Raw genomic sequence first — 13,512 nt, 5'->3', positions numbered from 1 at the left:
GTATCAGAAAATGAGGCAAACGCGCCTTGAGGCAGGGCAGTATCACTGAGTCCTGTCATCTGATTGGTTGAAGAGCAGTCCTGGTGTCCTGACTCTGCAGGTGTTTTCTGTTTATTCACTGTTGTCCCACTTTCACAGCATCCTACTTCTCCAGCAGCTTTTCTGTTTCTGTGCTAATGCTGTGTGCATGCTTTTATTGTGCATCAGCTTGCACATTCACAGCTTCTGCTGTATTCAGTTCACTTGACTCTAAAGGGTTAATTTCTGACTGAAGCAGAGGTACCTAGGAGTTTCTTGCCTTATTGCTTTTTTTTTCTAATTTTCTCTGGTCAGTACTGGTCAGGCCTATGTGAATCAGCAGCTAACCTGATGAATCCTGCATAATCTTTTCCATTTTACCTGTCCTTATTTATGTGGTCCAAACTATGCTGGTCACAGTTTGTGCACAGTAAGAATCTTTAATTTGTTTTCCCTGTTAATAAAGTTTGGAGTTGAAGAAGTGGCCTTCTCTGTCTGCAAGTAAGGATCAAATTAAGCTTCTGTTGAAGCTGTGCAAAGGAAATGCATAGCGGAGAGTGAATACCCAGTGCTTTATGCGTTCACTAGTGTAGTAGGGTCCCTAATTTTCTAAAAGTTAGAAAAGTATTTTAGCCTACCACTGTTATACTTGATGATGTGTGTTTTCAGTGGGAGGAGTCAGAAAAATGTAAAGGGTTGATCTTTTGATTTTTGAAGGGAATAGTGATTCTATAGAGAGCCACTGTCAGGTGTGTGAGAGCTTTTGCTTGTAGGCAGGTGAGAGAGCAGCCTGGTCTTTTGAGAGCTCAGTTGCCTGAATCCAAATTTTGGACTGGATCCATACTGGTGCTGGAACCAATTGGCTAGCAAAGGGAGACTATGTGCTGAGACGTACAAGGAAGTAATTTAGATAAATATAGTCATTTGTGAAATCATTACACTTAAGTTAAAGTGCAGAGGGAGCTTAGTTGATAATAGGGTGGTGGTAGTAGGGGACAGAGAAAAGGGAATTTGTGGTGGTAGCTGGGGGAAAAGAGAGAAGGGGAGATACTGTGTTGGTATTGGGCAGAAGAGAGAGAAGAGGAGATATTAAGGGAGTAATGGGAGGAAGAGAGAGAGAGAGGGAAATGCTGTATTGGTAGTGGGAGAGAAGAGCTATGGTGGTGGTGGTGGTGGGGGAGGGGAGAAGATGAGATAGCAGGAGGGGAGGGGCTTGAGCAAGAAGGGGTAGGGAGTGCACCACTCATACCTCCTTGCCTTCTCCCTACTCCACCAGGAAGCAGATGCAATGGCAGACAGAAGGCAGGATTCCTAGGGCTGTGGCAAGGGTCGTCAACTTCCCAGAAATCTAGAAACATTATTACTGACACTCTGTCTTCTGCCACACCCCTGCTGAGGAGCTCTGCCTCCATATTTTCCCCAGCATTTCAGATCATTCAAGAAGGCTGGACCAGACTCTCTGCACCATTCCAGGCCTCTCGCCCCTCGCGCAGCAATCTTCAAGGTGCACCCCTTCACCACTAACCCCTGGCCCTCGCAGTGATTTGACATTTTTGTATGTGGCCCTTCTCGTCAAAGTTTTGGGGACATCTGGTCTATAGCCTGGCAGGTAAGACTGAATGCTGAAAACTGCAGTCATGTATTTGGGCTGCAGAAAGACAAAGGGAGCAGTACAGTCTAGGGGTGAAATTCTTCCGTACAAGAAGCAAGAGCAGGATCTGGGGGCGATCTATTCTGATGATCTCAAGGTGGCCAAACAGATAGATAAGGTGATGACAAAAGCCAGAAAGATGCTTGGGTTCATAGGGAAAGGAATGGCCAGCAGGTAAAAGCAGGTGATGTTTCCACTGTATAAATCTCTTCTCCTGAAAAAAAATCTCTGTCCCAGGGTGAACAGAAAGATCCCAGCTGACTGAAGGATTTTCGGTCTCCTTGCCTTACTTTCGTGGCTTCTTCAACACAAATTACTCTCAGATCTTCTCAAACCCAGAGCTCAGTGGTGTATCAAGGGGGGGGGGGGGGGGGGGGGGGGGAGACCAAATCCACTGGGTGCCAGGCTTAAAGGGGGCGGAGCAGCTCCTGTTGTTCTCCAATCCCTAATTCCGATCCACCCGGCCAGCTCAGTGGCCACAGCCAATGACTTGCCACCAAAGCACACCTACTGACAGTCTGCCAAGTGCCAGTTGACTGCTTTGGAAAACTGCCTGCACGTGTAAGCCAGACTCAGAGCGGTGCGGACTGCTTTCCCTGAGTCTGACCTGTGCTGTGCTGTTCGGTAGGTAGAGTCATTGTCGCATCAGCTGTTGGGACCGGGAGCAGCAGGCATAGATATTGGAATGGATGGAGGGAGGGGGCGGTCCATGGCTCCTAAGATTCGAAGGATCTCAATCTTTCAAGGCCACAATCCTCTGACTGTTTGATGAATGGAGGGTGAGTGAGAGCTGAGAAGGGGGTTGCAGCAGTGCTGGGATACAATTGACCACGGCTACCTGAGGTGAGTGAGGGGTAAGTTGAGGAGCATGAATAGTGACTTAATGAGGAGGAATGGGAGAGGAAATAAGACCGATAGGGACTGGGAGAGGAGAGGTGACTGGGGAGAAAGATTTCTGGGAAGTAGACAATCTGGGAGGGGAAAGGGGAGCAAGACTGCTGGGAAGTGGAGGTCTGGGAGGGGAGAGAGGGCTGTTGAGCAAGATTGCTGGGGAGTGGGGTTTCTTGGGTAGAATGGTGGCTTGGAGAGCAAGACTCCTGGGGAGTGGGGGAGTCTGGGAGGGAGGAGGGTCTGGGGAGCAAGACTGCTGGGGAGTGGGGTCTGAGAGGGGAGCAAGATTGCTGGGGATGGATGTATGAGGGCCAGAAAGCCTGTATATGTGTGTGAATGTGTGTGTGTGTGTGTGTGTGTGAGGGAGAGTTAATGTGTTTGAGACACAGTTTGTGTGTGTATGTGTGAGAAAGAGAGGGGGTATATATGAGAGCCTTTGTGGGATAAAGGGGCTGTGTGGGAGAGAAAGGTGTGTGTGTGTGTGTGTGTGTGTGTGAGAGTGAGAGAGAGAGAAAGAAAAGGAAGGGTATGTATGAGAGACAGAGGCTGTGACAGAGCATGTGTGTATGAGAGAGATTGGCTAGAGTTTGTGTCACCCCCTTCTCCCAATCCATGACAATCTCAAGGTGTCTGGAAATAAAATAGACTCCTTGTTATGGAGAGTGGGAGATTTTTTAATCCTTATTAATTTCATTATTGGATATTAATTATTCGATGTGTCTGCTATTTTGAAATATATTGTTTTTTTGGGAAAATTATAAATATTTTCATGAGATTGTAATTATTGGATGTTCTATTCTTTTAATTAGTATGGTTTTACTATAATTGATGTTTTATTTTTCTTAACTTTATTGTTTGTTGGTCTTTTTGTGTTCTGTATGTGTGCCAAGGTGAGGGATTCTGCTAGTGTATACTTTCTGTGTAGGGCTTTATAGTTCTGTTTTGAATAGGAGGTGTATTGATCTTCTAGGGCCTGTTGTAATATTTGCAATGCTGCTTTTTCCTGGGTAGGGTTGCTGTTGTTTGAGACATGGGGGAGTTAGTGCTGCTATGGTATGACAAATTTGCTGAGTTTTTTTTTTTATAGACAGGATTTTGTATTTTACAACATGCCTGTTACTAGAGAGAGCCTGTATTGCTGTGTTACTGAGTTGACAACAGAATTGGAATTATTTTTTCTATGGTGAGTGGTATGGGAAAATGGTCATTTAATACTGACACATCTATTAGTAAGGTTGTTGTCATTTTCTCCTTTACCACTGTGATTGCTTTTCTAGCATCAAACTTCTTATTAGTTGATCTGGAAAAGATTCTATGATTTATGCAACAATGTATGTAAGAAAGAATTACTATACAATTGTAAGAAATTGGTGGGAGGTTAACAGCATCTGTGTGAGTGAGTTAGAGCAGGGGTGACTAAACCTTTTCAGGCGCGACCCCCACTTCTATGTATGCAATTGTTATCCTCCCCCAAGTCTTGTTATTATATATACATATATAGATACACACACACACACACACGTGTATACATGAAGATATATCACCAGGCAACCACACTGCCAAAATGAGCTCAAAGTCTGCATTTTGTTTCTCTTCAAGTTCCTGAAAGGAGTAAGCTCATACACATGCTCGCATACACAGACAGGGAGTAGACAGAGAGAGAAACAAATACCTCATACCCAGACAGACATAAATACCCCACACCCAGACCAAGAGAGCAAAACAGATACCCAGACATAGACACAGATCTCCCATGCCCAGACAGGCACAGTTACCTCCATACCCAGACACAGAAGACAAAGACCCCCTCCACACACACACACACCCACCCACCCACAGAGAAACAGAAGCAACACCCACACAGGCCCAATAACATAGACATACCACACCTAGACAGAAAGACACAGACAAATCATGGATGCAATCTACCCAGACAAACACAGGCAGACACACCACTCCCAGACAACAGAGGGCCTGATTTTAAAAAAACACTTACTCGAGTAAAACTCAGTTTTACTCAAGTAAATGTACTTCACACAAGCAAGTGGGCTTTTGCAAATTGCTACAGTATTTACCATTGACATACCTGGGAGCTCTCAGGATTTCACCCTGAGACTCAGGGAACTTACATCAGTTGCAGGGTCTCAGGGGAAACACTAGAAATCTCTGGGCTTCTCTGTGTGTACAGCTCAGCCGCTCCCCCTTCCTCAGTAAGCCTGCAGAGAACAGGAGAAGTGGGGTGAGTTTGGAGCAAACAACGCAAGCAGCATGTGGGGAGAAACTGGAGAGGGGCTGCAATACCCACAAAACTCACAGACAAATGCAATAAAGTGCACGTAAAAAATGTGCGTCCAAACCGGGTGCCCATTTTTTAACACACGCACATTCACCTCTCTTGGGCACCCAATGCAATATGTAAATGAGCCGCCGCTCTAAAACGGACCCGCTAGGGATAAATGTGCGTCCTTGGAATAGGGCGCCCAGGAGACGTGACTGTGTGCTGGTTACCCAAATGGACGCTGAATTTACGAGTGTCCGTTTTATCCCGTGGCAGCTAATTGACCGGTACAGTATACATGCACAATGTACACGGCCTGGAGCATGTATATTGTGCATGTATATTGTGTGCACAGAAATTTATTTTGTTTTAGGAAAGCATTTTAAATTTAGCATGGTGATGCTTTCTGCGGTTCCTCCTACTTAGTATCACGATGAATTTTTGTATTTTCCCTCAGCCCAATATGCACGGTAAGGATTAATGCCAGCTGCCAGGCTGGCACTACATTTGTGGCGTTAACAAAGGCATGTTGGGCGAGCGGGGATTTTTTGCATCGCGGGTAGTAGCTAATAGCCTCATCTACATGGCATTGACATGTGATGAGCGCTATTAGATACGAGCGAGTTTGGATATGCGTTTTGGATGCGCTAATCCCCTTTTTGCATCGGGTGTTAGCCTAGTACATCCAAAGCGCGCGTCCAACCATGGGTTAACGTGTGTGCTAGCCTGAGCACACGATATTGCATCGGCCCCTCAGTCTGCAGCTGTGATTCCAGGACTTGGGCATCACTCAGCTAAGGGTAGAGTGAGGATGCATAGTCATGGAGCTGAGACTTATAGGGGGGAGGAGCAAAGAGAGTGCTGGGGTCAAGGAGAGACGAAAGGGAAGTACACTGGGTCATCTCAGGGGGAGAACAGTGGAAGGTGATGGGTGGAAGAAAAAGAAAATGTGGATTAGTTGGGTGGAGGGTGATGGAATAGAGAAAGCTGATAAATATTATGCCATTCCCTCCCTCTCCCCCCACCCTCTGCTAATCAACAGCAATCTCAGGATGACCACAACTCAAAGGTTCTCTGGAATGGCCTTTGAACTGTCCACTTTACACGAGCAAATGGCTTTTGAAAATTGCTACCATAGTATGTTACCGTTACTCGCGTAACTCCTTTGAAAATTACCTCCAGAGAGAGAGGAGCAGACAGATCGCATCATGCACACAGATAAAAAGCACACCAGGCAAAACAGAGACACAAACTCCACCCCACACCCAGACACACAGGTCACACTCCGCAATTGTAAAGGCTGGAAAAGTTTTCAAAAAATTCCTGTCTTCCCTCCTAACCGCTGGGACATCAGTAGCAGAGTAGGATTTTCCATGTTTCTTTAACCAGCTGGAGGGTGGACATTTTTAATAAAATATATATAGAGATCTCTACAGGGTGACCAACCAGGGACTTCTAGGAAGTCAGTCTTCACCCTAGTAGAGAAAGTGAATGCCTTTTCTCATCACCAGCCCCGCCATTGTCAGCCCAGAGATTTTGCCCCCATAGACTGTTCACAATGGTCTGTCAGTTAATTTCTTTTTGGGTGTTTGTATTAGTGTGACTTTCTGTCACCTTAAGCATTAGTGCAAGAAGGATGGGATGGAGGAGGTGAACAAGTGCATTGGCTCCCAGGTACCTGAGACCCTCGCTGCACTATCGCTAGAGCTACTCTAGGCACCCACCAAGACTGCAAGCCTCAGGCTCAGTCTGCAGAATTCTGACTCGCGAGAGTCTCAGCCCATTCCACCTTTCTGTCAAGGATAGAAGAATGTGAACCCTTGGACACTGTCGGATTGGTTCTACGTGGCCTGCGAAGGTATGGTTCCGGCCCTGACAGGTGGTAGCTGATGCAGCCACCAGCTAAGTCTGTGGAGCACAAGGTCTTCACCTGAACTATCCTCCTCTTCCTCTGCAGGTTGAGCCCCCTTAGGTTCCAGGGGCCAGCAGGGCTTATGGCGAAACGGCGGCAGGGACTCCAGTGTCTGGGCGACAGCCTGGGCAGGTGGCAGGCAGCAGAGAAGAGGTCCAGCCAAAGTCAAGGCAGGGGAAATCAGGCCAGAATGGAGAAGACAAGGATAGAACAGGACAGGACACATAGGGAGCAACAGGACAAGCAAGGTACACAGAAAAAGGCAAGACAGACCGGGTGCACGAACAAGGCAAGGAACGGCTGGAGCCAGGAACACGACAGACAAGGTAAAACAGAAGCAGGAACACAGAAGCAACTTACACCAACTGGAAGCTGGAGGACCTCTATCTGAGATGTAGTGCGGAGCCGCAGTGTCAGTGCGAAGGTGTCCAGCCTCCCTATGCGGCGACGTCATGATTACTTCATATTCCTTCATATTCTCGCCCCCCCCACTCCCCCCCCCCCGAATCACAGTGCTCATGTCGCCAGAGCTCTCTTACCTCTCCAACCAACGCATCCCAACGCGCGAGTCCTACAATTTCAAATCTGTGCCCTGCCCACGTCTGGCACCCTAGGCGACCACCTGGTCCGCCTAATGCCTCGCACAGCCCTGCGCATCTGGTGTTTAAAAGCAGCTGGTTGCTGACGTTATCTGGGCGTGCTGAGGATCCTTTCCTGCTACTTGTCCTTTAAACATTGGAGAGGTGCATGTGCGCATGCTTAGGAAGACGTGTGGGCAACCGTGTCATGGAAATCCTGCAGCCTAGATCCTGGAACAGATATGGTGTGGGCACCCTCTCTGTGGGGAGAGCACCGTGGCCAGTGAATTGTAACACTTTCCTCCCTTAAGCTTGTAACACAACTCCTCCCTTAAGCTTGTAGAAGCCCCTTAAGTGCCTTTCTCTCAAACTCATCTCCTTTTGCAGAAGGAATCCCCTTTCTTAATCACTCCTCCCAAAACCTCCTACTAAGTGGAAGGTTCTCCATTGTAAACCATTGCCCTTATTCCAGTGGCCAGTAGGGGGCCACATTAGGAAATGTTTCTTTACAGAAAAGGTGGTGGTGGATGCAGTATCTGAGTTCAAGAATGCATGGGATAAGCATAAGGGATTGTGGAACTGAGGAGCTGGTGTGAATGGGCAGACTAGATCACTGTATAGTCTTTCTCCTGTCATATTTCTATCTTACAGACTGTATTTATTCATCATACATTTACACTGGTTAATTTGTTGTTGGTAGGGTTGTCAACTGATTCCAAATTTTCATGACAGGTTGATCTGGGGCTGTTTTATCCCACTGCATGCAGGAACTTGTAGCTCTGACTTCTCTGTACACCGCATTTATTTCTTCCAGAGGGAGAGATAATTTGCCTCTAGCAATCCCTGAGTGGGAACTGAACCCTGGCTTTCCTGATTCAGGGCCTATTGCTCTGCCCACTAGGCTACTCCCTAACTTCCCTATTGCATTCCTTAGAAAAGCAAGATTACAAGTCCCTACCTGCAATGGGGTAAAACCAGGACTGGATCAATCTGGAGCCAGTTAGCAACCCTAGTTGACAGTGTGCAGACCCCTCTTCGTCTTCTGTGCTCTTATTGGTCTGGGCCAAGAACAACTGGGGGGTTCTACAAACTCTAGCGAGGACGCTTGTACAGTCAGATGCCATTTATATGCATTAGCACCTCCCCTTCCCCATACTACCCTACAAACAGACAGGCCGATATAATACAGCGTGCTCAGCTGAGTGCACTGTTTAACCCGATCTGTACATTTTAGCGCTCAGAAATTAATGCCATCCCAGAGCAGGTGTTAACTTCTGAGCAGCCCAAAAACGTGTACAGAAAAAGCAGAAAATACATCCTCCGTGGTGATATTAAGTCGGAGGAGCCAAAAGGTAAAAAAAAAAAAAAAAAAAAGGGTGCCAGCGGTTCACAGGTGTAGGAAAAGAGACGTACAACTAACCATGGTCCATTTTCCTAACCCGCTGACAGCCACCTCTCCTGGGCGTCCACTGCCAAGGAGGCGCTAGGGGCGCGCAATTGTCCCCAGCGCCTCCTTTTTTTTAGCGCGACCCCTCATTTAAATATGGTATCGCGCGCCCAGGAGAGGTGGCTGGGCGGGCGTTAGGAAAGCGGGCGCTCGACACCGAGTGCCCCCTTTTCCGCACGTCTTTACTGTACCGGCCCGAGAGTAGTTTCGAGCCAAAGCCTTGTTTTCCCACAGAAGTACTGAACTGGAAAATTAATTGCAGCCTATCGGTTTCCTCGCTCTTTGAGCCTATGGGTCCCCTAAGAGGCAGTGTAAGACAATCTTTAGCTCTTTATGCCTCGTGCTAGCAGGGCCGGGCCGGGTAGTGTACACAGTGTATAGCAGTAGTGACAAGTGGGTTGGAGGAGAAAACTAATCTTCCTCCTGAGTCTCAGGGATATATTCATTACCTGCACACAGGAGTACAACAAAGCCTTCACCGCAGCAGCCTACCCAGCTCTCTGTGTGGTTGTTCTCGTTGCCTTTTCTTTTCTCCCCTTTCCCACCCACACATCAACCCACAGCTGAGGGGCTTTTCTGCCCAGCCAGTAGTGAATGAGTACATCGTGGAGGTATTAAGTCACTTGATGACACTTTTTTTTTTTTAAAGCTCTCTCTTAAGCTTATCGTAGACTAAAAAAAAGGCAGTAATGAAAATAACTAATCCATTCTTAATTATTTATTACTATTTACGATTAGATGTTACTAGCCTGTAAAATATTCCCCCTTTTTTTATTTTTTATCATTTTGTGCATTATGTATGTATGAAGGTGTCAACGCATGCAAAAATGGTCAGGCCGATAAAGTTCTCTGGCGATGTCACCGTGGTCTGATGATGATGCGGTGTAGATAGACTGCGGCGAAGGAAGGAGGGGGGGGGAGCTATCAGTGGTCTTCGTGGTCTTCGGAATGGAAGGCTCCTGGGGGTCCTTTGAATGAAGATGCGGGAGAAACTTTGGTGGGGCTGAATTCTCAGGAGGTAGGATCCACCAATTTTGGGACTGTTGACGCTGATGATGAGTCTCTTGTTGAAGTCGTGGCATCTCTTCCTCACCGATCCCCCCTTCCCCGCTCCAGTTGGGTTTTCCTGGGGGACCTTTTCTCTGGGGGGCGGGACTTCTGGGCTTCGCTGACTCAGATGAAGACTTCCTTAACGGGACGTGTATCTCAGCTTGAGCTTTGTGATTTCAGGAAAAAAAAAAATTCTTCTCAAGGTTAAATTATATTAAAGCAGGGTGAAGCTTTGGTGGCATATGAAAAAAAAAGTATCCAAGGTCTGGTAATTAAAAGTTCTGTATTCATCCAGGATAATCAGGATAATTACATTCTAAAATGGAGGTTTTTGGACAACCAAGTTAGATGAAAGAATTTACGTTTTACTAACTTTCCTAAATCCTCCCTGATTTCTTTGCTGGATATATTGAAGAAATATTTTACTGAAATTCTGAAATGTTTATCTGATTTATATTCTGCGTTTTTCAGGCACCTCAGAGCGGATTACATTCAGTTTGTACCTCCAGGAGCTTTTCCACCTGGGGCTCAGATGGGAAAGAGGAAGAGCCAAGAAGCAGAGACTATTGAAGGGAATAATTTGATTTTGGATAAGTTAAGAATGAACTGTTTTGTTGGAGTTATCGCAAGGCTCCTCGATTACAAGAGCAACTCCTTCTGTATCCTGTGCTGGTGCCGGATCGCGGCTGGGCCCATAAGTCCCTTTTTGGGAATCGAGATACTGAGTTTTACAGCCAGCTGTAGCAATGGCTGCAGATTTCCTTCTGCAATGTTCTCTTAAATGTCTGATGAAGTGTCAAGGGGGCTACTTATGGAAGGTATGGCCCTGAGCAACTCTGGAGGTTTACCGGAGGTAGAGCGGCTGCTGGGTTGATGGCTTCCCTGGTGGAGGGGTGGTTAATTAATATTTTCTTGCTGGCTGATATTATGTAATTCTGTTATCCTTATTTTTGGTTTTCTTCTCCCCCTCCCTTGTAGTTTTTGGGCCGGAATTTTTTCCCAGATATATTGTTTCCTTCTTTTACTTTGTATTTACATTTCTGGAAAGATTTATTTCTTTGTAGAGGGTTTGTGTTTCATGTTCGTATATAATAATTGTCTTAACCTTTTTTTTTTTTTTTTTTAAAGTCTGTTACATGGAGCACAAACCATGGCTGCAAACATCTGACCCTGATCAGGAAAAGCAAAATATACATTTTAGATGAAGCAGGACATCGATAGTCATTGTTCTGAGGTATGCAACAACTGACAGCAGTACTTGCCAGTGATGTCACGTTGTGTTATTCAGAGCATCTGGACAATACCTGGGAGAGGTCTTGGGGTAGGGGCCACCGGGACGTGCCTCTTTAGAGCAGCAGGACTAGAAAACCCATTGCTAGGTTATTCAGCTGGCAATTAAAAGCAGAATCATTAAGAGCCTTGCTTTATGGTTCTCCGTTTTACTGTGCAGCCATGTCTTCTAGCAGCAAGCTGGTGCAGTTTACGCCTTGACAGCAGCCAGCTTATTTGTGCCTGCTATAAATGGAATCTCTGTGCTCCTAGTTCCCATTCTAATGGGGCAAGCTGTCTGTGTAAAGCTATAAAAAAACACAGAGTGTGCATTTCGCCCTCTTCCAACGCAGTGGGGAAATGCTATCAGAGCTGCTGCACTGCATCACTTCCTGGCCTCTTGGCTAAATTCCAAGTGTAAGATCTGGGCCTTCAGCTGAAGACGGTCCCTTCCTGGCCTTTTGGCTGAGACTGAGGATCTGTACAATATGGGAAGGTTAACACCTTGCCACCGAACCCCACTGGGAAAACGATTACAGTATGGCCAAAGTGGGTGGATTAAACCTACCTATTAAGAAAGAAAAGAAAAAAAAAACAGTTTCAGCTATTGCCTTTTTGGATGGGGTTTAATCAAAGTTGTGCCGGCCTTACTGACATGAAAGGCCTTGGACGTTTTGCAGTAGAATAGTGATCTTCTGGCTCCATCTTTCCTTTTCCTACTGCTGTGCACTCTGCCGTGTCAGCTTCAGCTTATTCACCATCTGCTCTGGAAACCCCTGCTTGTTTGGAACAAAGACTAGCACACTGTCACTAGGAAACATTTAGTGACTTTGTTTATGATCTCAAAGAACCAGTCTGTAGAGCGCAGATGTGAAACCTTACACACGGTGCAGAAAGACAGGACATGTAAGAACGGCAGGAGGAGTGTGCCCTTATATACACTACAGTACCTCAATAAGCAGGTGATCAGGTAATCATAAATCACACATATTCCTGCAATTGAAGACTAGATGGGACATGTCTCATTTTTTAATATTTTAGCCTACTGTTTTGCTTCTATTAAGGTTAGATGGAACCTCTCCTTATCTTACGAGAGCAAAAGCTCAGCAGCCCGTCTTTATCGTGCAGACTTTCTCTCACAGTGGAGCATCTTGACCTAAGTGCCAGGTTTCACCAGGCCCCCACGAGGCATCACTGCCTCAGTCAAGTGAAAGTTAAGTCGATAGTGAAAGGTCAGAATCCAGCTTGCAGCACTCAACAAACTGGTCCAGTAAGTCAATGTAAGTGATATATCATGGGAGCACATAATATTTATTGCTGTACAATTATGCCATGCCACAGCAGCTGTTGATCTCCTATTGATGTCAGCTGGCTTCTCTTTCCAGGGCAAGGGAGCACAGTGGTGGAGTCTCAGAGAGGGAAGCCTTCACGGGAGGGAATGCACCTGTCTTTTGGAAAATGTTACATGATGAGCAGCTCTTGCAGGCCCCTGCCGCTATTTAAAGTGTCAGCATACCACCGCCAGGCAGCAGAGTTTGAAAAAAAATGTAAAAAGTTGAATAGGAGCAACATGATCCTAAGATCGGAGGCCATTTTTAATTCCTCCAGGCAGGACCAATCAGATCTATCTTGATGTGTGCCAAGTTTTGCATCTGGCTCATGTCGGCAATATTGTAATATGGGATTGAATGCATGCAGATTATTTTCATGGCAGGATACCCGCTTTCAGTCCTCCCTCCCAAGAACTACTGGAACCTATTCTTATGTGAGCTGGTGATATTCACAGCACAACTGCTGCAAACAGGGACAGTATATTCTTCCCATAGCATTTTGCAGTAGCACAAACTCTTCTGTGGGCAGTTTTGCATCATTACAAAAGGTCTGGTATGTGTTATCTTTTTATAGTACCCAACTTCAAAAGGTTGTTCCGAGATGAAGACAAGATTGGGAAAGAATGGAGCCCCCTCCTGCTCTCCACATTGGAATTATCAGGACCGGCTTTCAAGGAGACTTCGGCTTCTGATGTTGGATGTGGAAGGAGGAGTTAGAGGGCAAGAAAGAATGCTAAAATTGGCAAGTTTTTATATCACTCTGGGATTATTTCTACACTATAAAAAAAAAAATAAAGAGAACAAGAAATGCCTGGAAAAGAAGCAGGAAACGGCAAGTCATCACCTGCCATATTCTGTTGGGATAGGTTATAAATACTTACTCGCCCTTTCCTTCTTCTTAAGTACTTACACATTACTTCCCACCTGAAAAATAGCCTCCTAAATGGCCTAACATAGACATAATATTATGGTGTGAGGGCTTCATTTATCACTATCATGCTCTGCAAATTACAATGCATCTCTTATGATAGGTTGTTTTCCATGATAATTTACATATTTTGGGGGTGTGCATGTACATGCTGCCAGC

Source organism: Rhinatrema bivittatum, chromosome 2 (genome assembly GCF_901001135.1).
Source record: "Rhinatrema bivittatum chromosome 2, aRhiBiv1.1, whole genome shotgun sequence".
In the NCBI taxonomy this organism is placed as follows: domain Eukaryota; kingdom Metazoa; phylum Chordata; class Amphibia; order Gymnophiona; family Rhinatrematidae; genus Rhinatrema; species Rhinatrema bivittatum.
Note: the sequence above shows the minus strand (reverse complement) of the source record.